Source organism: Copidosoma floridanum, unplaced genomic scaffold (genome assembly GCF_036245765.1).
Source record: "Copidosoma floridanum isolate Cflo_tuat_1 unplaced genomic scaffold, Cflo_Japanese_pri ptg000020l, whole genome shotgun sequence".
NCBI classification, from domain to species: Eukaryota; Metazoa; Arthropoda; class Insecta; order Hymenoptera; family Encyrtidae; genus Copidosoma; species Copidosoma floridanum.
Genome location: NW_028321897.1, coordinates 20,527,075 through 20,549,928, shown reverse-complemented (window position 1 = coordinate 20,549,928; position 22,854 = coordinate 20,527,075). Strand labels below are relative to the sequence as shown.

At 35.8% G+C, this 22,854-nt stretch overlaps 1 protein-coding gene across 1 annotated transcript in view; it reads right to left on the bottom strand.

Annotated features, from left to right (window-relative positions):
• ND-49 (NADH dehydrogenase (ubiquinone) 49 kDa subunit) overlaps window positions 1–22,854 on the bottom strand; it is a 93,287-nt gene that overhangs the window by 68,484 nt on the left and 1,949 nt on the right. The gene's annotated exons all lie outside the window — the stretch shown is intronic.

Genomic DNA, 22,854 nt, shown 5'->3' with positions numbered 1-22,854 from the left:
CATGAGCGAAGTAACCGGATCTTTAACAATTGTAGCAGTCGCGATTAGTTTTTACCCTCTCGTAACTATGAGTTCTGTTACCATAGTCAGTATTATTTCTATTGTTAACGTAGTAAGCTCTCTTATCATATGGTTTGTTTCAATTTAATTCAGGCACGGGTTTACGCAGTTCCCAAGACTAGTTTTCTATATGTTCAATATTTTTAGCTGCATTAATTACAGATTCAAGACTAAAAGTTACATGACTAAGCATCTGGAATCAAATGCCTTTGCGCAACCTCAACTTGAACCTCTTTATGGTCGCGCGTACTGCTCCCTGCTTCAATAGCTAAACTAATTCGGGGGGATAATCTTCAAAAATCAAACTAATGTAAGTTTGTAAGATCTTGGTTAGTTCAATCCATATTCTGATACATTCTCTTGCACCCCCTGAACTATACGAGACAACTTAGCCTGGAGTTGAGTTGGACTCTGATGAGGCGAAAAGATCCTTTTAAGTTCGGTAAAGAAATGATTTAGATCTAAAAATTTTCGTAGATGATTTGATTGCGGGCATCTACAATAACCTTAGCTTTAATAGTTTGCATGAAGAAATCCTTTTCCTCAGACTTCACATATTTTTTGAGGGCTCGACATTTCTTATCAAAATGTAAATTGGTAGGTCCCCATTATCAAATTCTGGGATCAGATTATCTAACTCACTAAGCTTTTTGTACTCTATTTTTGAGTCTTTAGTTGTTATAATTGGAGTTTTCAGTTGTCAAATAGTTGCTAATTAACCGTTAACAGAATTCAAGGTTAAATAAACATGGTACCTTGAATGATCAAACGCTCATTTGTTTAACGGGGTTGTTTAACGATAATTATTTGATGGGGTATCCCCTTATTAAGGCTGTATGGACCACTGAGCTAATGATGATAACATTATAGAACGATTCCAATCTTATTTGTAGTTGGAGTTCGTGGCCTGTTCCTTCTAAATAAATATACAACAAATACTCTTTTGCTGCGAAACCATCGCCAAAAGTTTCGGAGGTGTAGTCTTACAGGTTATCGATGTCCTCTTTAGAGATAGGATGTTCAATTCGATTTCAACCTCATCCAAAATAATTCTCCCAACTAGAAATACGTTGGTTTCACCAAAAGCTCCTGTCTTTTTTGTAGGTGCAGGATAATTACCACTAATAGAGACCCGTTTCGGGAGGCCATGGTGAGCACATCTCCTCCTGTTGATTTGAATAAGATCACAAATGCAGCAGAGGTCGAGGCTCCTGTGAGCGGTATTTTAAGACGTGTTAAGGATTGGTGTAACATGTATGGGGCCACAATTACCACCAGGCAGGGTCGGCGTTCGTGCGTCTGGTGGATCAAGGAAATTGCAAACCTGCGCGGAGATGTACAGCACCTACGCCATCTTTCACAGCAATACAGAAGCAGTGAAGACACGAAGGTGGTTGTTGCCGCATATAGAAAAGCAAAGAAAAACCTTAATGAGGGTGTTATGACCTGGCTCGCAGTTATATATTGACACTCTTTGTCTCCTATATAGCTCTGAATAGTGGGCTCGTCACCTGGTGAGGTACAAAAGTTCCAGGTTGATCGAATACTCTGAAGTCGGTCCTTTGGTGCCTAGGTCTTCGATAAATATTCGATTACTTATATATGTATATTTGTATGTACTCTGAGTGCAGTAGATAATAAGAAAGCCAAATAATGAAGGCGTATGCGTTGATGAGGCAGCCATACACGCATCCAAAGCAACTAGGCGTTTTTTAAATATCACGCTTGCACACGCATTGTGGGTAAGGCATTGTTTTAGCGCTCTCCCGACGTTAGCGCTCTACTAGCACGGGAGGAGCGAGTCAATCTGCACAGCACTTCTTGAGGCGTAATAATCCTCGCGGCAAAAAAATCCTTGAGCATAGTTCTTGCAAAGACACGTGCACGTGCCCGGCCTTAAAGATTCCAAGGGGCGGAATTTCTTGGTGGCCGTTCATTCCAGGTCTATTTTACCGTTGCCTTGACCAGCCCTTGTGGCATTAAACCTTTCATTTTAGAACCGGACGTTGTTAAATAATTCTTGGTTTTAAATCGCCTAAGTAAAGTATGTGTGCTGATTTTTTGCTTTAATCCTTTTGTTTTGTTAACGTTAGATTCATCTTGTTTGTGTCTTAATTTGATCTTCGTAAAGCTATTTCTATTCGCATAGGAAATAGAGTGACTTTATTTATATTTGAAAAACCAAACTCAGCGTAGAATTTTATTCTATTAAGCCTGCGATTTAGAAAGGGCCAAATCAAGAGACTCAATCAGAGAAAGAGCCTTTTTTAAAAAAATATTTTGGTGCCGTGGCCAGGATCATCAAACTGTCATCGCCTGTAGCTTCGTCAACGCTACATCTTGAACAGTTGTCACTCGACCCAGCTACAGATTCCAGTGCTTCGTGGTCTACAAAAAAGGTGAGTAGTGGCTTAGCGACCATTTTTGTCTCGTAAATTTGATTTTAGTTTATTACCGGTGTGGTAAGGAGTCGTGGGGACTCGCTCGGCGTGCAGGAACCTGTATGAGCGTGTACACGGAGAGTAAAATCATGAAACGCCCCCCTACTTTTGACCCTATGCTTTGAACTCGTAGCGTTGATACCTCGATAGCATGCGATGGGTGCGTTCACAACATTTTAGAAGGTATCGGAATCGCGCAAGTTGTCTGATGCGACATCTATATGTGATGCATGTCTCGAACATAGGTAAGGAATGGCTTTCAAGCGTATTACGTATCGACGGAGTAAACGCATAAGGACACTGGCGTTTTTTCTATCGTGCTCTTGCGTTTTCGGGATCAAGGCACAGACGACTTTTTACGGTATTACTGTATACATGTGCATTTTTATAATTCAGCTAATCCAGCACCAGCCGACAGCATCTTTATTTTAAGTAATTTAACTACGTCGTATCTATAATAAAGGACTGTTTTTCTGGATTACGTTATCAAGTAAGTAAGTGTACAAGTTACAATTTATTGGAAGATAACTTCTTAAAGTATATCATGTTGAACTAAGTTCTGCGTGGAAATCGAATTCAACCTCTCACTATCAATAACGAATTACGTAAACAAACACCTCATTATTCATTCTCAGTTTATATGTAAGGCAGAATAGTAAAGAAATGACTAAAAAGTCTCTGTATGCTCCTATCGGTTTTCGTTCAATCTATAACCATGTCTCAAGTTCTTGGTGAGAATCAAACTCATCTAGGATGCTTGGAAATTCTATCCAATTATAAACAGGGTTAGCCGTTTAATACCTTAAATTATTTACCGTTTTTTTTTTATTCAAATGGCTTAAGTTCTGAGATTTTTTTTACAATTCATATGCAAGTACTCACAAGTATAAATGTTTGTTGGTGTATTAATAATGTTCCATCAAATTAAATATACCAGTGTAAGAAACACATTTTGCATAACATGTGTATCATTTTTTAGCATCTAGTTCAAGCCTTGGCGTTCGCTCGATCAATTTTCAACCACTGGTTCAAGTCGAAGAAACATTGAATTCTGGATCAATCAAATTTACTTCTTTAGTTGAATGTAAGTTTGAATACTTGGAGGCGCAAATGTCCGTTTCAACATTTTAAACTTTGGTTTTTCACTTTTAACAGCTGCAGCTGAAGCACTAGATAATGCGGTGGTCAAAAGAGCCAACGCTGAAGAGTTAGTGTTAAGTAACATAGGTAATAATCAAACAGATTCAACACCTGCAGGTATCTTGATTGATTATCCAAACTCATCACTGCAAAAAGCATCTACTGATGGAATGAACAAGTGTTATCAAACTCCAGGTTAGTAGCTACGTTAAATTTTTATCGAGTAATTACCTTAAATGTACCTTAGACTTTGAGAGTAATATAACAGCTTATACGAGAACAAGCTGTTTTTTTCTAATACACATTCACGAGAAAATTTTTTATTAACAATACAATGAAATATATTATTCTATACATCTTAAAATTATTAAGATAATTTTTTACTTTGTTCCAGATTCTTTACCTGCGTACAATTATGTTCAAGAAATAATTTCTTCGAACATTGGAGGTCTTTTTTTGTTCAAAAATTATTCTCTTGAAAACGATGCTAATTATCGTCGTGCACTGCAACAAAAAAATAAATTAGAATTTGCTAAATCCTCATGCATAGCGTTTTATGTGATTAATCACGAAATCTTCAAGAGCGAGTTTTTTCAGAAAGTTTTCCATTATTTAAGAGCAACGGATGCCGTGTAATGTACTGTTTTTATTATGTGAATCTACTGTATCATTGTACTTGTACACATCTGTTTTCCATAGAATCACCCCAGAAAGATTAAATTGGTTAGCTGAGGAAGCACATTTAGCATTTCCTAGAATTTTGAAGGAGTCCATTTACACGCGAGCCACAAAAAATAAATGCGCTAGTGGTTCTTTGCAAAATTAATACTGTGAACTAAGGGATCGAATGAGATTAACTGGGGATCTATAAACAATAAGCCTGAAGAGGCAACACTCGGGTAACGGTAAAATAATCAAATATATATTGTTTTCAACCTAATATTAATACTATATTAAAGTTGATTTCTTGTTTCTTTCTTGTAGCAATTAGAGATTTAAAAGAAAATATTGACGTTATTAATGAAAATTATAAAGAGTTCTGGGCATCTACAGCTCGCGCTGAAAAGTTGGAATCCCTTAGAGATAAAGAAATAGATGAAATATTCGATTTTTTCCCTGTCTTACGATATCCATTAGGATATACTTTGGTGAGTCTTATGGTATTTTTTTTTGTTTTGATTTAATTCATACATGGCACAAAAATTTTTTCCCAGTTAACACAAGACTATAAATTATAGCACAGCAACTACGATTTCTTCCAAAAACGCTGGCCTCAAGTTTAATAAGCAAATTAATGATCAAAGTAGCACATGATCGTCGGGATTCCGCAATAAAAAAAATTTTGTTAAAATATACTCGGAAAACTGAAAAGAATGAGGTTTTAAAAGATGAGTTTAATAATGCTATTTACGGTAAGTAATATAGTTAATGAAATTTACATTTCCTATTTTAATAACAATGGTATCTGGTTTTTATAGAGAATCCTAATGTGTTAGCTCTTCTTATCTTGCCGTTACTATTCCCGAAAATCAATAAGTTGACGTCCAAGAGTAAATTTGGAAAAAACTGGAGTCCAGAAAAGTCATTGATTTCTCAAGCTTTTGTACATCACCTTGAGGTATGTGTGTTTTTTTTATACTTCTCGTTCATTTAAAAGCTTTCGAGATTCGTAGTCTGTACCTTAGCTTTACTTTAATGAATTTAATATAAGAATTCAAATTTCTTTTTTTTAAAGACTGCAGCAACATCATTAACGTATTTATTTTGTAAACTAAGTACACTCATGCACCGGGCTTGTTAAATCATGAGAGTTTAACGTTTCAAATTGATGTGAACAATTATAAATCTCGAGTAAATGATTTTAATTTTTTAACGTGTGTACAAGAATAATTTTCATCCATCTGTCAAATTAATCATCGTTTAACTTGAGATTCCTTACTTCTTAATTGTTTATTTTTTTTTCTTTTACATTTTTAGGACTGTGATAAAGTAAGGGAAAAGTTATTGGAAATATGTGAGCAAATTAAAAGTATGTACACTTAACACCATTTAGTGTTTAACTATCCTCATATTGTCATTAACGGGGAATCTCTAAGTGCAATAAGAAGTGTGTTCATTGTGATAAATACACAAATTTACCAAGTACTGTCCCCTTTCGATGCCTTTGATATTACTTATAAAATAAGTAAAATTTTCGGCAACAAATTTTCTCTAATAACAAATCATCTATGGTCTATACTTGAATGCGAAGTGTACAAGTGTGTTGGAGCCAATGGAGGAAGCGCAGTAACAAAAATAAGAGAAGACTTTTTACGTTATGAAGTGATTCCACAATAACATTTAATCTTTCTTATCATCTGTCCAATTACTTTTTTTATGATACAAGAGTTAATAATTTATTGCAAATATTAATCTAGTTTAATGTATTAAGGCCAAAAAACCATTTTGTGATATTATTGTAAATACAGACGTTACAAAATGTATCACATTCAGTGTACGAATTAAAAATATATTATTCATTTTTTTTGTCATAGCGGCTTCGTTTATTGCGACAGTATTATAGATATAATACACAACAGATCCACACCTGCATTTGGCTACACTTAAACTGTTTCACATATTATTTTTAAATAAAATGTTACATTTGTATGATTAAATAACCATGGTTATAATGCATTATTTTGACACGTTTTTTTTTTTTTTTGTTATGTAGTTCAAGTGTACGAAGAACCAGAGGAAATCGCAACAATGGATCCAACAGTGGCGGGTAACATTAGCAGTAATGATATACAAAAAGAAATTTTTAATTTCTCCTTGAATCTGTATAGCAACCCGTACATATCCAGAAAAGCTATGGACAACATAATTAATTTTTTAAATAATTTTTATAATACATTATTGATTCCACTCGTTGAGCAACAGATACAGAGTGAAGTAAAACCATTGAAAGATGCCAAGGAATATCAGAACGTTCGATTTATTCTTGATAATTGTAAACATGTTTAAGAACTACTCATCCGAATATTTAAGGCTGATCGAAAAAAAATTTACTTTCCCCCTGTACAAGTAAAGATAGGAAAAAAATCAGTACACGTTCTCAGATAAATGATGAAGTGAAAATTGAATTAAAGACGATTTATGCTGCATATGTTCCATTGCGGTATAGTTTCAAAGCATTGTTCGAAAACCAAATGTATTTAATTATTGAGCAAGTATACACGATTGATCTCAAGAAAAAGTTGAAATATCTAATAGTTTGAATGCAGAAATCCTTTGGGAAGTCGAGCCGGTTATTAAAAATTGTGTGGGGTGTACGCGTCACTTGCATGTTTAGCTCCTCATTGGAGTGCAAACTAAGAAACGTTTTTGTTGCAAGTGTTTTTTACGCTTAACACTTGAAGCAATTTGGTAATCAAGCAACTTTTCGACATTTGATCGATGAACTAAGCCATTTATCTCAAAATATAAATATAATCTTTTTTAATAAATATAATCATGAATGGTAAAGAATTGAAAATTTATTTTAAAATGTGTCCTTATTCTTGACGATAATTTAGGATTGAATACGATGTGTGGCTTTTCTGGTAGCTTCTCGGCTAAGTTGTACTGTCGAATGTGCATTGCTCCAAGCAATGAATGTAAAGGATAGTAGAAAATGAAAACTGTGTAAGAACGTTAGAATCGTACAAAGAAACGATTGAAACAAATAATTTAGAAAGTATTGGAATGAAAGAGATCTGTGTGTTTGATCGCATAAATAAATTTAATATTGTGGGGAACGTTACAGTGGATTTGATGTACGATGTGTGTGAAGGAGTGGCGAGTTATACCACAAGTAAGATCGTCGAAGGTTTAATCCAGAGTAAAATCATATCATTAAAAGAAATAAATCAGCGAAAAGCAACTTTTGATTACAACAAAGTTGAAATAAAAAACAAGCCTAAGCCACTAGCTTTTCTTAAAAGCAGAAAGGGAAAAGAGAAATTAAAAATTATACAATCTGCAAATGAAATGCTATGCCTTAGTCGTTATCTTGGATTAATGATTGGTGATTGAGTTCCTATTGATAATGAGCACTGGAAATTATATTCAAGTCTAAGAAAGATAATAGGAGTACTAACGTCACTAATTATGATGAAAGCTGAAATAATAGATTTTAAAGATATTGTTACAGAGCATAACACATTATATTTTAAATTTAAAAAAAAATTAAAACCAAAGATGCATATTCTTCTACATTATTGCCGAGTAATGTTATTAAATGGGCTCCCAAAACATTTTTCCGCTGAAAAATTTGAACAAAAAAATAAAAAATTGAAAGAAACAGCTGTTGGTACACACCTCTAACATTAATTTACCTATAACAGTTGCTATAAGACATCAGTCAATTTTGTGTGGCATAACCGTTTCTGTAACCGATAATATTTCTGATGTATAATTGGGCTCAGTTCAGGTAGACAATGCGTACTTTATGTTAAAACATCTTTTACCCAACCTTCCGTTAGGAATAATCGTTCAAATTTCAAAGAATGTTTCAATTCTTGGAAAAACATTTGAAATTGAAGATGTATTTATATTTGACACATCGAAAGACAGTCCACGATTTGGTTTAATTTATAACATTTTTTGCTATGGTGACGATGTTTATTTCCAAGCCAAAGAATTGCACGTTAACTACTTCAATAATCATTACTATGCATATAGCGTAAGTCCAAATAAAACCGAACCATATTTAATCATAAATGTAAGAAAATTATAAAAACTGCGCTATGTTAAAAAATTTCGAAAAATAATACATTGTTCTTGTCAACTAAGTATGACATATAAAATGGAAAATAATATGTGTAATAAACTGCAAAAATAACTTTTTGATATTAATAATCCATCGTTATTTTGATACAATAAATATTTTATTACTAGTTTAGAAAATGTAGAAAATTTTGGAATGTCTAATAAAGATAACAACATAAAAGTGATAGTATTAATAAATACTACATTTTTACTACTGTATCATCCTACCAGTATACCTCACGTGGTTTGTATTATATTCTGACATGTTTAATGTGCATATATATAATACATATACACGAAAGTCGTCTGGACCTGATCCCTAAAACGCAAGAGCACGATGGAAAAAACGCCAGTGTCCTTACGCGTTTGCTCCATCGATACGTAGTATGCTTAAAAGCCATTACTTACTTATGTTCGAGCCATGCATCACATATAGATGTCGCATCAGACAACTTGCGCGATTCCTATACCTCCTAACCATGTCGCGAACGCACCCGTCGTATGCTATCAAGGTATCAACGCTACGAGTTCAAAGCATAGGGTCAAAAGTAGGGGGGCGTTTCCATCACCGTCTTGCGTTTGTTTCATGATTTTACTCTCCGTGTAGGAGAGGGGAACGAGGGAGAGAGCGGTGCGCTTGCCCCTCGGCCTGGGCTGGTGAGTGCGCGTGTGCGACGTGCTTGTTTGCTCTTGTTTACATTCAAAACTGGTCGCTGCCCGTCACTCTCCTCGGTCTCTCTCTTGTTCCACAGCGTATTTGGCCGGCCTTCTTTGAGTTTGCTATATAAACTTGTGTATAAGTGGGTCTCATTGAAAAGAAAAATAGCGTATATCGAGGACCTCCTCGCAGGCGAAGACGAGGATCCCCCACGTGCAGCTGATCCCGGAGCCGCCCAAGCCCGTATTAAAAGATTGAAAGAATTGTTTTTGGCGTACCAAGAGGTACACGACGAGCTTTGTATACTCGTCGAGAAAGAGGACAAAGTGCATGATGATTACCGCGAAATGCAGGAGCGTTATTACGCTTTGACGGGCAAGTATCCAAACTATCATCTCGATCTCGATATTAACGCGACTATGAGCCATACCGTTATTCACGAAAAGCCTTGCGGCGTGAAATTGCTTACCACGGATTTGTCCAAATTCGAAGTGGACTTAACTGGCTTACTCTCAAAAATGCGTTCGAGGCGTTGGTTGATGAAGCCGATATCAATGATCTACAGAAGTTTATGCATCTTCAATCCTGCTTAACGGGGGATGCGCTTAAGAAAATTTCTCTCATCAAGCTCTCCAAGAAGCATTATCAGACCGCGTGGAAAATGTTAAAAGATACGTATTAACATAAGCGCATGTTGAGAAATAAGCACCTCGATGGCATGATTTTTATCGAGAAAGTTACGGACATGTCGTGCAAAGGCTTGACTCGTCTTACTGACGAAATAAAATAGCACATCAGCATGCTGAAGACCATCGGTGTGGATCCCAAGGAGCCGTGCATAATTCAATTTTTAGAGCATGATTTACCGCCAACCATGCGAGATGATTGGGAAAAGACTTTGTCCTTAAATCGCGATCCCACACTGGACGAGCTTTACAAGTTTATTGCCTAAGCAGCTTGTTGTCTGTCAAACACCGAAGAGGAAAAACGCGCCGAGAAAAACAAAAATAATAATAGCCGAGCAGGCTCTTCTAGCGTACAACAAATGCAAAAAATTCTCACGCTTCCATACTGTGCTGCTGCATGAAAAAAGTTTTTAACACCACTATCGCGGAGCTAAGGAAAAAAAAGGTTTGCTCACCGAAAAGGGAGAAAAAGCGACTGGTAAAAAATGACTAGTGTCGGGCGAGCGCGATCAAATGATTTCCCCGCTAACCGTTGGCCCCTTACTGACCGCGCACGTACGGCCTAAAGATTGAACGGGAAAATATATAGCGTACTGGGCGCTATTGGACACAGATGCGTCGGCTCATTTTATCAGTGAAATCATTGGGTTTGTCGAGCCCGTCACCTTGAACGGTAAGGATTTCATTAGGCGTTGCTGGGTAGAAAAAATTGATTGGAATAAATCGGTTTCAAGCGCTTTACATTTCTGACTGATGTGCAAGTTCATGGTTTTTTGAATGCTAGTAAAAATGGCAACGGCGCGTGTGTATATACTCGATCGGTCGATAAGAAGGGAAAAGTGTGAGTAAGACTCTTGTGCGCTAAGGGACGCGTATCGCCGCTAAAAGAGCAGACCATTCCCAGATTAGAATTGTGCGGGGCTCTATTGTTAGCTAAATTATACGACGGAATCAGATCCGCTATAATTTTCCGTCCAGACAAGATGACCTTGTGATCAGACTTAAAACCTTCGAGTCCAATCGCGTCGCCATGGTCCAAAAACTTAACGAGGGCATTGAATAGAGAAATGCGCGCTTCGAGGACAACCCAGCCGATGCATTGTCCGGAGGGCAATCGCCCTTTTAGTATATGCAAAATTCTTTATGGTGGGAGGGCCCGCGTTGGTTGTGCGAGTCTAGAGAGCGTTGGCCAGAGTCAAGCGTTTTTAATAGGAGTGAAACTTTAGGATTAAGACGAATGTTCTGTTTGAAAGCGCACGTTGTTTATCACGATTTTTTACAAAAGCTATCAGAATCCACTTCGTCGTATGATCGCTTGGTAAAATAAGTAACCATAAATAAAAGATATTTTGAGTATATTTGTGGTCAGAATAAATTAAAAGTCGAGTTTTCAATGCGGAAGCGTCAGAGTTTATTATTATTTCGCAAATATCAGTTTAGGAGGTTGGAGTAGCGGAGCATCGCTTGATCCGTCTAGTCTAGCGCGCATACTCTTCAGAAAAGCTTGATCGATTAGCGGATAAAAAAGCGAGCCACACAGCCCAAAAATTGGAGCGCTCAATCCCTTCATGGACGATGAAGTATCAATGCGTGTGGGTGGGCGTTTGAGGCGAGCTGACATTCCCTACGAGCAAAGGCATCCACTTGTGCTTCACGGATGCTACAAGCGTTTTTTTTCATACCGGCATATTATTAACTTTATATCACTTAGGCCAAAAGTATTGGATCATGGATGCCAAGAGACTAATACGGAAAATAATACGTGGATGCGTGAGATGCGTGAAATTAAAACCTGTTTCATTTAATTACCTCATGGGGGATCAGCCAAGCGTGCGAGTCGCTTTAACGCGTCCCTTTGAGGCGACGGGGTAAGATTTCTTTGGGCCTATCGCAAAAGAGAGAAAATTAAGAAATCGGTTAAGAATCAAAACGTATGGCTGTATCTTTGTTTGTATAGCAACCAAAGCCGTGCATATTGAAATGGTGGGTGATTTAAGCACGGATTCGTTTTTTAGGCGCATTGAAACGATTTAGGAGTCGCCACGGAACTCCTTCTGAGCTCTAATCCGATAACGGTAGTAACTTCGTCGGAGCGAACAATAAGTGTTTGAAATACGTTTTGATGCAATTGGATTAATTCAAAAATTGTATTTATAGCGAAGCGCTCTAAAAAAAACACTTTTGCCGGGAATCAGCTGTAAAATCTTGTAAATTTTACATGGAAAGAGCCTTGAGCAACGTTTTGTATACTTTTGAGGAGTTAGTTACGTTGGCAGCGGAAATCGAGGTTATTATGAACTTTTTTTATTTTCGTTGCATGCAACGTTGCAAACTTCAGAGTCATGATGAACTCTCATCCCTTATTTTTTATCTCGACCGATCCAAATGATCAAACTGGGCTCACCCTGGGGCATTTTTTTTTCCAGCAGGCTCTTACTTCGATAGCCACGAAAGATTATCTCTTTATTTCAGATAACAGACTTTCCCGCTAGGAGGTCTTGGACAAGGTCAAGCAAGAACTGTGGAATCGTTGGTCTATTTATTACCAAACGAGACAAAAATTGTCAAAGGCCTTTGATAATATTAAAAAGGATGCCATCGTTATTCTGATAGATAGAAATTTGCCAATGCCTTAGTGGAGTCTGGGTCGAGTGGTGGAGCTGCATCCAAGAGAAGACGGAGTAGTTTGAGTGGTGACCGTCAAGACAAAACATGTTTTGTATAAACGCAACCTAAAAACTTGATGTTTATTACCGACAGAAAGCGAATATAAAAAATTAGAAGGAAAGAAAAAAAAGGAGATTTTGTAATAATTGCATAATTGTTTGTATTCATTGATTGCTGTTAAAACTAGGTTTAATCTCTATTAGTCAAAGCTAGTCGTTAAAACTTGTCTTGATTGTTTTTCATATGAAATTTGTGTTGTAAGCGTAAGTTTTGCTCGTAGCCCTCGCAATGGGGGAGTATAATCGATCACTTTTATATTTATAAATATATACATATATTTATGCATACCCTGAGGGCAATAGATAATACGAAAGCCAAAAAATTAAGGCGTAAGCCTTCATGAAGCGGCCACACACGCATCTAAAGTAAAAAAAGTCAAAATCACTTTATCGTGATTTAGGGAAAAACTATGCAGCTTACAAATAAACTGTCATAAAATAATAATGTACAATAATAATATGAATCAAATGAGTTTTTTGTAGCTCCTATCAGTTCAGTACTTTTTTAATAAATTTCAAAAAATCTCTTTTTAAAATTTTCAATAGGCATACCAAACTTCAGCAAATTCTTAAACTTTTCGAGAAACTTTAAAAAAATGAAAAAAGTTTCTTCCGAAAAATGTCTATTAACAAGTTTTTGGGCTACGTACGCAAATTGTTCACACGTGCTTTTGTTAATCGAGAGTTGCTCTACAATATCCTGCATTGCCGTACTATTACGCTCAGCAAAAGTTTGAAAAAAATTAATTTCAAACAAGGAAGCTTCCATGGTCTGATGGAAGCGGGAGGGGTCACTGAGCTCAAAATGCTGCAGTAGGGGAAATCCCGCAAAATTTTCACTGAATTTTTTTTTTATTTCTTTTTTTTTATTTGAAGCGAAAAATGCAATGATAATAATACATTCACATACAATCGTACAGATGTGTCCCATGCATACAAATAACAGCAATAATTAGAAATTATTTTTTAAAATTAGTTAATTCCAAAAATTAATTTGATCAAAACAGATGCAATACATTGTAAATACAAAATGTTTTTAAATCATTATAAAAACATCGTATAGAGTTTAATGATGTATTTATTTCAGTAGTTTTGGATGTTATAGTGTCGTCATTATCACGAACTTATGCATTAAAAAAATTTTTTTTTTTCTTTGACTTCTTTTTTTTTGTTCTTTTTCATGTTTAGTTTATTTTCCCACATTATAGTCGTGTTTATCCTTTATCCTCTTTATCTAGTATCTCTTGCATACCAAGCTCGTCTAAAATGTATTAAAAATTGTACCGTAAGCGCACACAATCGTGGTCCAATTGAGACCGAGAATGACACGTGGCGCCCCAGCCCATGGCGAGATTTGGAAACCTAGGCAGAAGCCAGTGGCATCAAACCCACTGACTCTGTAAATATTTTTATTTATCTAAAAAACTAAGCAGTGTAGGATGGTACATGAAGCGTTAAAGTTGTAGTAAATTTAATTGTTACTATGTGCTTTTTATCCTATGTGAATCAAAGCAGGCATTTTTATATTACAGCCGTTGAAAGTATAGAGGGCCTGCGAAATCATATGATGTACCTATATAGCACATGCATAATGTATGTGAACTGTATGCGTATGTTCCATATTTTGCTTTCAGTGTTGCTACATATACATGATGCAGCAAACGCAATGACGCAACTAACAGATCAGTTTATGACACTTTGAGCGGCTGCAATGATAGATCGCGAGTATTGTTTCATATGAGATAAAAAGGCCCTCATTAATAATTAAATTTACTACAACTTTCATACCTTATGTAGAATCATACAGTGCTTACTTTTTTAGATATTTAGAGATATACACAGACTACGTGGATTTGATGCCACGGGCTTCCCTCAGGTTTCACTCAATCGACACCATGGGCGCTGGCGCATGTAGTTTAATCCCCTCCAGGTTGATGCTCGGATCCAATATTATTTTAACAACTTTCACGGTGTTGCACGTTTTTCCGTGGCAAATTGAGCATAAGTAAGTTCAAGTTAATTCATGCTTCTTACAACTGCACACATTACTCTTGCAACCTTTTTTGCAGCAACACGATAGTTTTTAAGAGTGTCTGATATTATCATTTCGTTTTCGGAGCATGAATGTGTCAAACTATTTGCGGAACTTTTTCACCCAAAAAAACGTGCTTTTTTGTCTATGCCACTCCTGTACTAGTAACTACATCTGTGAAACATCCAATCGAAGCGTGTTTACTCTTATATTCGGAGCCATGATAAACATATACGACATCACTGTGTCAACCGGATGGCTTTTGGTACACGAAATTCTGTGGAGATTGAAAACTGTTTTAACGATAAAACTGAAGCCCCTAAATGCCAGTAGTAAAACAGACTTCTCAAATAACTAATAAATTGCGTTAGATCAAGATGAAATTGCATTTGTAAAAAGTAACTTTCATATACTTTTACATAATATTACACACTTTTACTAGATGTCTTATCAACAAAAAATTGTCTTTACTAATTATTTTTCATTTATCCCAATTTATTTCAAACTTCTTAAAATGGTGAATTTCATATATAATATCCAACTGAAGCTGTTATTTGTATAAATGTGACATATATGCTCAATTGTATGTAAATATTTGATTATATCATTATTATCATTGCCTTTTGCGCTTTAAAACCTAAAAAAAATTTGAAAAGAATTTCAGAAATTTTTTTTTAGGATTTCCCCTACGGCTGCATTTTGAGCTCGGTGACCTCCCCCCTTATTCCATCGGACCGTGGAAGCTACCTTGTTTAGAATTAATTTTTTTCAAACTTTTACTGAGCGTTATGGTACGGCATCACAGAATATCGTACAGCAATTCTCGATTAACAAAGCACGTTTGAACAATTGGCGTGCGTAGCTCCAAAACTTGTTTATGGACACTTTTCGGGAGGACCTTTATTCATTTTTTCAAAGTTTCTCCAAAAGTTTAACATTTTGCTGAAGTTTGGTATGCCTATTGAGAATTACAAAAGACACATTGTGTCAAAGTTTCAAGTCTTCATGTTATGTGAAACCTAAGTTATAGAATTTCGAAATGATGTCTCAAAAAGCCGGTTTTTTGAAATTTACTAAAAAAAAACTACTGAACTGATCAGAGCTCAAAAAAACACATTTAATTCATATTTTTACTAAACATTTTTATTTTATGACATTTTATTTGTAAGCTGCCTAGTTTTTCCCTAAATCGCAATAAAATGATTTTGACTATCTTTGCCAGTTTTTTTGCTATGGTGCCCTACTGAGGTTGGCGTTTAAACTCATCAAGTTATTTAATTACTATTTAACAAGAAATATTTTTAGTTACCAAAAGTTGATGGCTTACATAGGGCCATTTTTTAAATGCGCTTCTCCATATCTATACTTACTGTACAACGGACTAAAGTGCCGTTTATATTACAGTAGTAAAGGTAGCTTCACATTAGATCGCAAAAAATGTTAGTTTTGCACTCTGACTGACGGATTCAGAAGCGTGGCGCGCTGCCGGAATAGACCAAGCTCACTTCTCACATCCATGTTTTGGAAATTTAGAGCGAGCAGTTAACAATAAACTTAAAATTAAAATGCGCAGCAAAACGAATGGTATCTTGGGAACCGTGTAACAAAACTTGACGATTTTTATCCTAATTTGAAGTAGCTTTTACAAATATTAATATTGCGCTTATTTACAACATTGGTCAAATAAGAGAAGCCGATAAAGAAATAATGTGGTATAGATAATTATTTTGAATTTTCTCTGCAATGGGAATGACTATTATATTAAGACCGACATTACGTATTGTCAACGATTGTTAGTAGTTAAAACAATTGCAGCAGTGTTTTATTGCGAAGATATGGGCCATGCATCTATCACGGAGGAGAAAATTATAAAGCAAACACAAAGCGGCGATGGAAGTGCCCCCCCTTTTTTGAACTTATGTGATTGGCTTATGACGTGTGTGCTTTCAACGCATGTAAGCTATATCTCACAAGTATAAGCGCTAAGCATGGAGCAAACGCATAAAGGCTCTTGCTTTTTTTCCATCGTGCTTATGCGTTTTCGGGAGAGAGGGGATACCGTCCTACAGCAGTCAGTGTAGGTACGTATACGCTTCTTGTCAGCTACGCACATTAGGTGACTATAGGACGGTATCCCCTCTCTCCCGAAAACGCATAAGCACGATGGAAAAAAAGCCAGAGCCTGTATGCGTTTGTTCCGTGATTAGCGCTTATACTTGTGAGCTATAGCTTACATGCGTTGAAAGAACACACGTCATGAGCCAATCACATAGGTTCAAAAAAGGGGGGCACTTCCATCGCCACTTTGCGTTTGCTCCATGATTTTCTCCTCCGTGTAGGACTTCAACAGAGGTGTAACTGTGGAGTTAAAATGTATATTATAACATGATACAGTATAGGAGAGAGATTCTATTGCGTCTGCTTTTGTACAATCGTAGCTCTACTGTTTCACAGGGTATACCACAAAGCTTTTCTTAAACACTCTTTGCTTTATAAAAGTAATAGTATTTTTTAACATCTACTGCTTTATAATTTATAAAAAAAAATTATTATAATCTTATCCTAAAAAGTTTTGAGTGTTGTAACGTAAGAGCTAGCTTTAATTACATACTTCTATTTGCAACACTTTTGGCTTTTCTTGCTAAATGGAATAAATAGGTGTTGATTTGTCCGAAGATGACTCAAAGTTAAGGGAGTTGAGTTGCAATTCACTTAACGATGAAAATATTTTTAAAAAAACATATGTTGTAAAGAAACATTGTGTGCATGTAGTCACTAAATTTGAGCACAATCGCGTCTACAGATTTTGAGAAAAAAATTCATGAAGTGTCCCTTTTTCGTCGTCTTTAACATGGGCTCAAATGTAAGTTATCAAAAAAGTTGTAAAAAAATACCTATTACTCTTGACACAGCGATGAGAATGTTTTGAAAAACTGATATGTTATTTATGACAACTTCATTCGTATACGTGCAAAGTTTCAATAAAATGGCGTCTGCAGTTATGGAGATATTTGCACAAACGTAAACAAATTTGTTTCCTGATTGTATGCTTCATTCACGTGGCAGACAAGGACGCACTGAGTACACTGTTTGCTGTCAGCTCGACTTTTTATGTGGCGCGATAGCTTTCCACAAAATTACTTCTAGAAGCCGTTCTACAGAAAATTATGATCTCAAACTTGGTATAGGCCTTAATGAGACTTTATACTTTGATGATATATCATTAAAACCTCTAATTTCGCAAATTTAGAGCACTTTTATTAAAAGAAGATCAGTGTTTATTTTTGTTTTTAAACCTTTTCCACTTTCGTGACCTGAAGATACGAAGGTCACAAAATGAGCAGAAATGTTTTTTAATGCTCGAAAATTTAAATGAACATTTAAATTTTTCTCCCTGGATAATAATGCTCCAGTTCCGAGAAATCTCCTTTCTTTCTTTACATGGGATTGACAAGAGATTAACAACCAAAATCGACTATTACGTAATGGTAATTTGTATTTAACAAAATAATGTACAAAGTGTAATTTGACCAAGAGTTCGCTACGAAGGAACACGAATCTCAGTACGTGGTATAAAGGACGAAGCTCGAGACGACGATGTAGCGAGTCGTTGGAGAAGGCCTTGGACTTAATCGTAAGCAAGTAAGACTTTAAAAAGGCTCAGCTCGAGACGACGATGAAGCTAGTCGAACGAGCTGGCCTCCAAGAATCAGGCTGATCCGGTTAACCTTTTAATTCGTTAACAAAATCACCTCTACTCAGAGAAGACGTGCGCTATACCTTAGGCGACAAGTTAGCGACGATGAGAAGGCTGCCCTGATCCTGTCACAATGGTTGTAAGTTTAGCCATAGAAATGCTGCAGCAACTTTAAATATCAAGGTCGACTACGCGGGAGCAACTTAATACTTGAAAGGTCCGCGTGCTAGTAGGAGGAGCTCAGCCGAACACGCGAGCTCGCCAGCAAAGATACTCGGCGCTCGAGGCCGGAGAGGGAGAGGAAGCACCCACACCTGCGGGTATTGTACTAATTACCCGAGTCAACGACCAAGTGCGTGTGCTCCCACTACTCCAGTCTCCCATCTCCTCGCGCCTACATTAGAACGCGTTAACTACACTGATCCCAACAGCTTTCTCTCACAATGTTCACTCTTAAGTGAACAATCAGATTTACTATACCGTTTACTCCTTATCTTTAATCTCTCATAGAAAAAGTATTTAGGCTATTTGATTAATACTATAAGAAACGAGATACCTTGAAGAATATTCTGTAATTTTTTTGAAGCATTTTATTTAAATATTAACGAGTACTGGTGAGTCGAACACAAATGCATTTTCCGTAATCGAAAGGGCGGATGTTTTTAGGCTAGGTTAGTACAGCAGACTTTAGCACGGTGCCTTATGAACATACACGTGCTCCTCTTTACCTCCCCGCGGGAGGGACCCAACTCCCTTAACATCCTTGACTGTATTTCATCGTAATAAGGCTACATACAATTATCCGACAATAAGTAGAGTTTTTCTAATATACTATTAAAGCTTTGTCCTTGCTATCAATTGATTACAGCGAATGATAAAACTATAGGATAATGCCTTCTGTATAATATAAAAGAGGTCACGATGATAAATTATCTGAATTGAAAACTCCCAGTTTTTTTCGGTTATTATTTTAGCTGAAATAGTTTGTATTGCATTAATCACGCAAATTCCTGTCTACTATTTCTAAGGCTTTCTTGGAGTGATAGAAGCCTTATCCTTAATTATTAAATCTAAAGGTAAAGGAAATAGTATGTGACTAATCATACCTTTTGGAAGCGATACTAATGTTATGCCAGCCCAAGCTATTGATAATAGTCACGACACAAAAAAAATTATTGATAGGACGTTAAGCGTCTATTTCTGGAAGATGAATGTGTTCAGCATCTAAAACGAAACGCTTAAAGCTGTCTGGAGAAGTGGAGTGACTTTCAGTATTTTTAGGAATACTTTCAAAACAGCACTATTGGTAAGCAACAGCTCTTGTTTGTGTCACGTAACTCAGACATTATACACTATAGACACTTAAATCTAGCATCCACGAAAAAGCCCAGAATGCCTTTTGACAAGAATTAAAATATCTAGGGAATTAAAGATTAAGATAATAAAGATACTTCACGCTTTTCTTTAACATGTAATACAATACACACATCAAAAAGCAAAGTTAAAAATCATAATACTTTTTTGAAATTGACAGGAACATAAACTACAATAGTTTTAAATGTATCTGTAAGAAAAGTTGTACGTTGTAGTTCATTATATTGAATTGTACTAGTAAATTTTTACTTTAAAATATACAATTTACTTAAAAATCTAAGGATTCTGCCTAAAAACGTATTGAAAATAGTGTCATACATAAGGTTTGTTCATTTATCTACCTGGGAGCGTTCTTTTTCAGAGAGCTCGGAGGCCTGCGCAGCTTCCGAGCTGTTGTAGACTATTGTTGTGAGGAGTTCATCCTTATACTCATTCTAATATAGACAACACTGCCGTTTTCTCGGCCTGGCGCGGCAAATTTAGCCATTTAAATGATAAAAATTCGGTTAATAGCAACTAAACTATAACAATTAGGATCAAACATTTATAACAATAAAGAAATATTATTCCTAGCTATACAAAAGGTTTCCGGGAATTTGGGAATCGATCCTCTTCTGTTTTAGGCATCAACAAGGTTGGCCTTCAAAATGAAGGGCCTTTAAGTAAACAAAGTGACCTACGTGACTACTGGCATGACTCACCCCAAACCAAAACAAGCTTGGCTTTGAGTTTACGGTCACGCATACCTTTGAAGAAATTTTCGCGACTTTGCTCAGGGCAATTCAAGGACAAATTAGAACAAACAAGTGGCCTACGTGACTATTTTCACAACCCGCAGGCTATAGAAGGAGTTTGGATTTTCTGCAGTAGAGAGTTGGAATTGAGATTTTGCTTAAGCTGGAGCTTGCGACGCTTTATTTTGGCTCTCTCTCTTCCACAACCTGCGGCGAATATTCAATCTGTAATTGTTTTGCAATCAATTAGAGTAGTTGAATTAAGTAATCGCGTTCTTAAATGTGTTCAAGATATCCATACATCTCCAGGGAAGCTTTCAAGGACGTCCTGTTGGAACTCTTTTCATCAAATTTACCAAAGACTCAGGCACCCAGGGACCAACTTCGGTGAATTCGATCAACCTGGCACTTTAGTGCCTAACCAGGTGACGTACTCACTACTTAGAACCATAAAGAGGACGGAGAGTGTCATCTACATCTTTATAGTCTATGACTATGAGCTAGGTCATAATACTATATAGGCTCCGTGCACAAAGACACCAGTGCTAACTTATGGCTGAATGGTAAGTCCGCGTGGTTACGAGAATACACGGAGACGCATGGTACCCTAAGGTCAATAATTTTTTTCATTAATATAGATTTGCTTTAATAAGTTGAGAACACTTAGTAGTATTAACGCATGCAATATAGCTCACATGTACAAAATACAAAGGAACATGTGTCACTCTTACTTATGTAGCAAAATCTCATGCTGAAAAAAATATCATCATAAAGTTAAGAAGTTAAGGATTCTAATTGAGATGATTGGGCTACTAGAAAGGATCTTCATAATAATGAAAAAAATTATTGACTTTAGGCAACGATGCTTTTCTGTGTATTCTCGTTAAAACGCGGACGCACTATTTGCCACAAGCTAGCACTGGTGTCTTTGAGCAAGGAGCCGATTGGAAATATGCTTGCACTATGTGACATGGCTATATATGTATGACAATTAGAGGAAAAGTAGTACAGGCCTTATGGAAGAAATTAAGTTTTTATTGGTTTTCATGGTGAAAAGGGTGTTGAATACAAAGAGTTATTGGATCACATATGTTAAACATTAGTAGAGTTAGGTTAATACTTTTTTCATACGATGAAATTGTTTATTAAGGCCGTAAACAGCATTTTAAAAGTACGAAATAGAGTTAACCCTACATTGAGCTACTCGTTTCTGCTACTGTCGCTGTTGCGCCTACTTAGATGTAAACAAGCAGCTTATCGTTAGGTTAAACTGTACTTTGTACTTTTGAAAAGGTGTTTTCGGCCTTGATCAACGATTTCATCATATAAAAAAAATAAGAACCTAACTCTTACAATAATAAAAATATGTACTCCAGAAACTTTTTGTATTTACCACCTTCTCCACCACGAAAAAAAAAAAACTTAATTTCTCCCGTAAGGCCTGTACTACTTTTCTTCTAATTGTCATATATATATATCGTCATGTCACGTGGTACAGGCATATTCCCTATAGGTATATTTCCGTATAGTGTTTATGAATGAACAGTTATACGGTGAACCCTCCTGAAAAATCTCTCTCGAGATCTCATCTTATATCTCATGAATTCTCATCTGAGATCTCAGGTGAGATTTCTGAAAGAAAAATAAATAAAAAATTTTTGTGCATCGATACAAGTATATTATAACGTATACATTAATAGAATAATTACCTAAAATATCAACAGTTATAGGAAAAAAAAAAAAAAAATTCGGCTTATATGGGACACGAACTATAGCATCCAGTTTATCAGGCAAGCATCTTACCGCTTGGCCAGAGTGGATGAGATACTAGTCCGACAATTTAAGTCTATATAAAGTGAAGGTACTGGGTGTTATTATTGTTCTTATTAACAACTAAATCATACAATTATTAACAAATATAGTTTTTCTCAATCTTAATTCTGATAGTTGACCACCGAAAACGCAAAAAACGAGTGAAAACCTACAGTTTCGTATAAACAATTGCACCTAACTCATTACACATGTATTGTACCAAAAATTTACAGTAATTACTATATCTGAAATTCATCAAGGAGTAAAATAAGTTTGAAAAGTTGGAATAACATGAATAGCTTTAAGGATTTCTAACTTTTAGGTGTGTTTTTAAAAAAAAAGATAATATACACGCAAGCTATTTGGGTTTTTTTAAAATACTTTATTCACAACTCATCAAGTCCCCCTGTTTTATATTCTAGTTTTTCTTTATTATTATATTTAAATAAACATCTATAATAATTATTAAAAACTTATGCCTTACTTGGATATAAAACCCTCTCAAGAGCAACTTTAAGAGAGAAAATATTGGTTGTGAAGAAAATAATGTTCCTGAATAATATCTAGTTGATTAACTATCAGAATGAAGATTGGGAAAAATTATAACTATTAATAATTGTATGATTCAGTTGTAAATAAGAAAAACAATAACCCACGGTACTTACACTTTATATAGACGTAAATTGTCGAACTAGTATCTCAT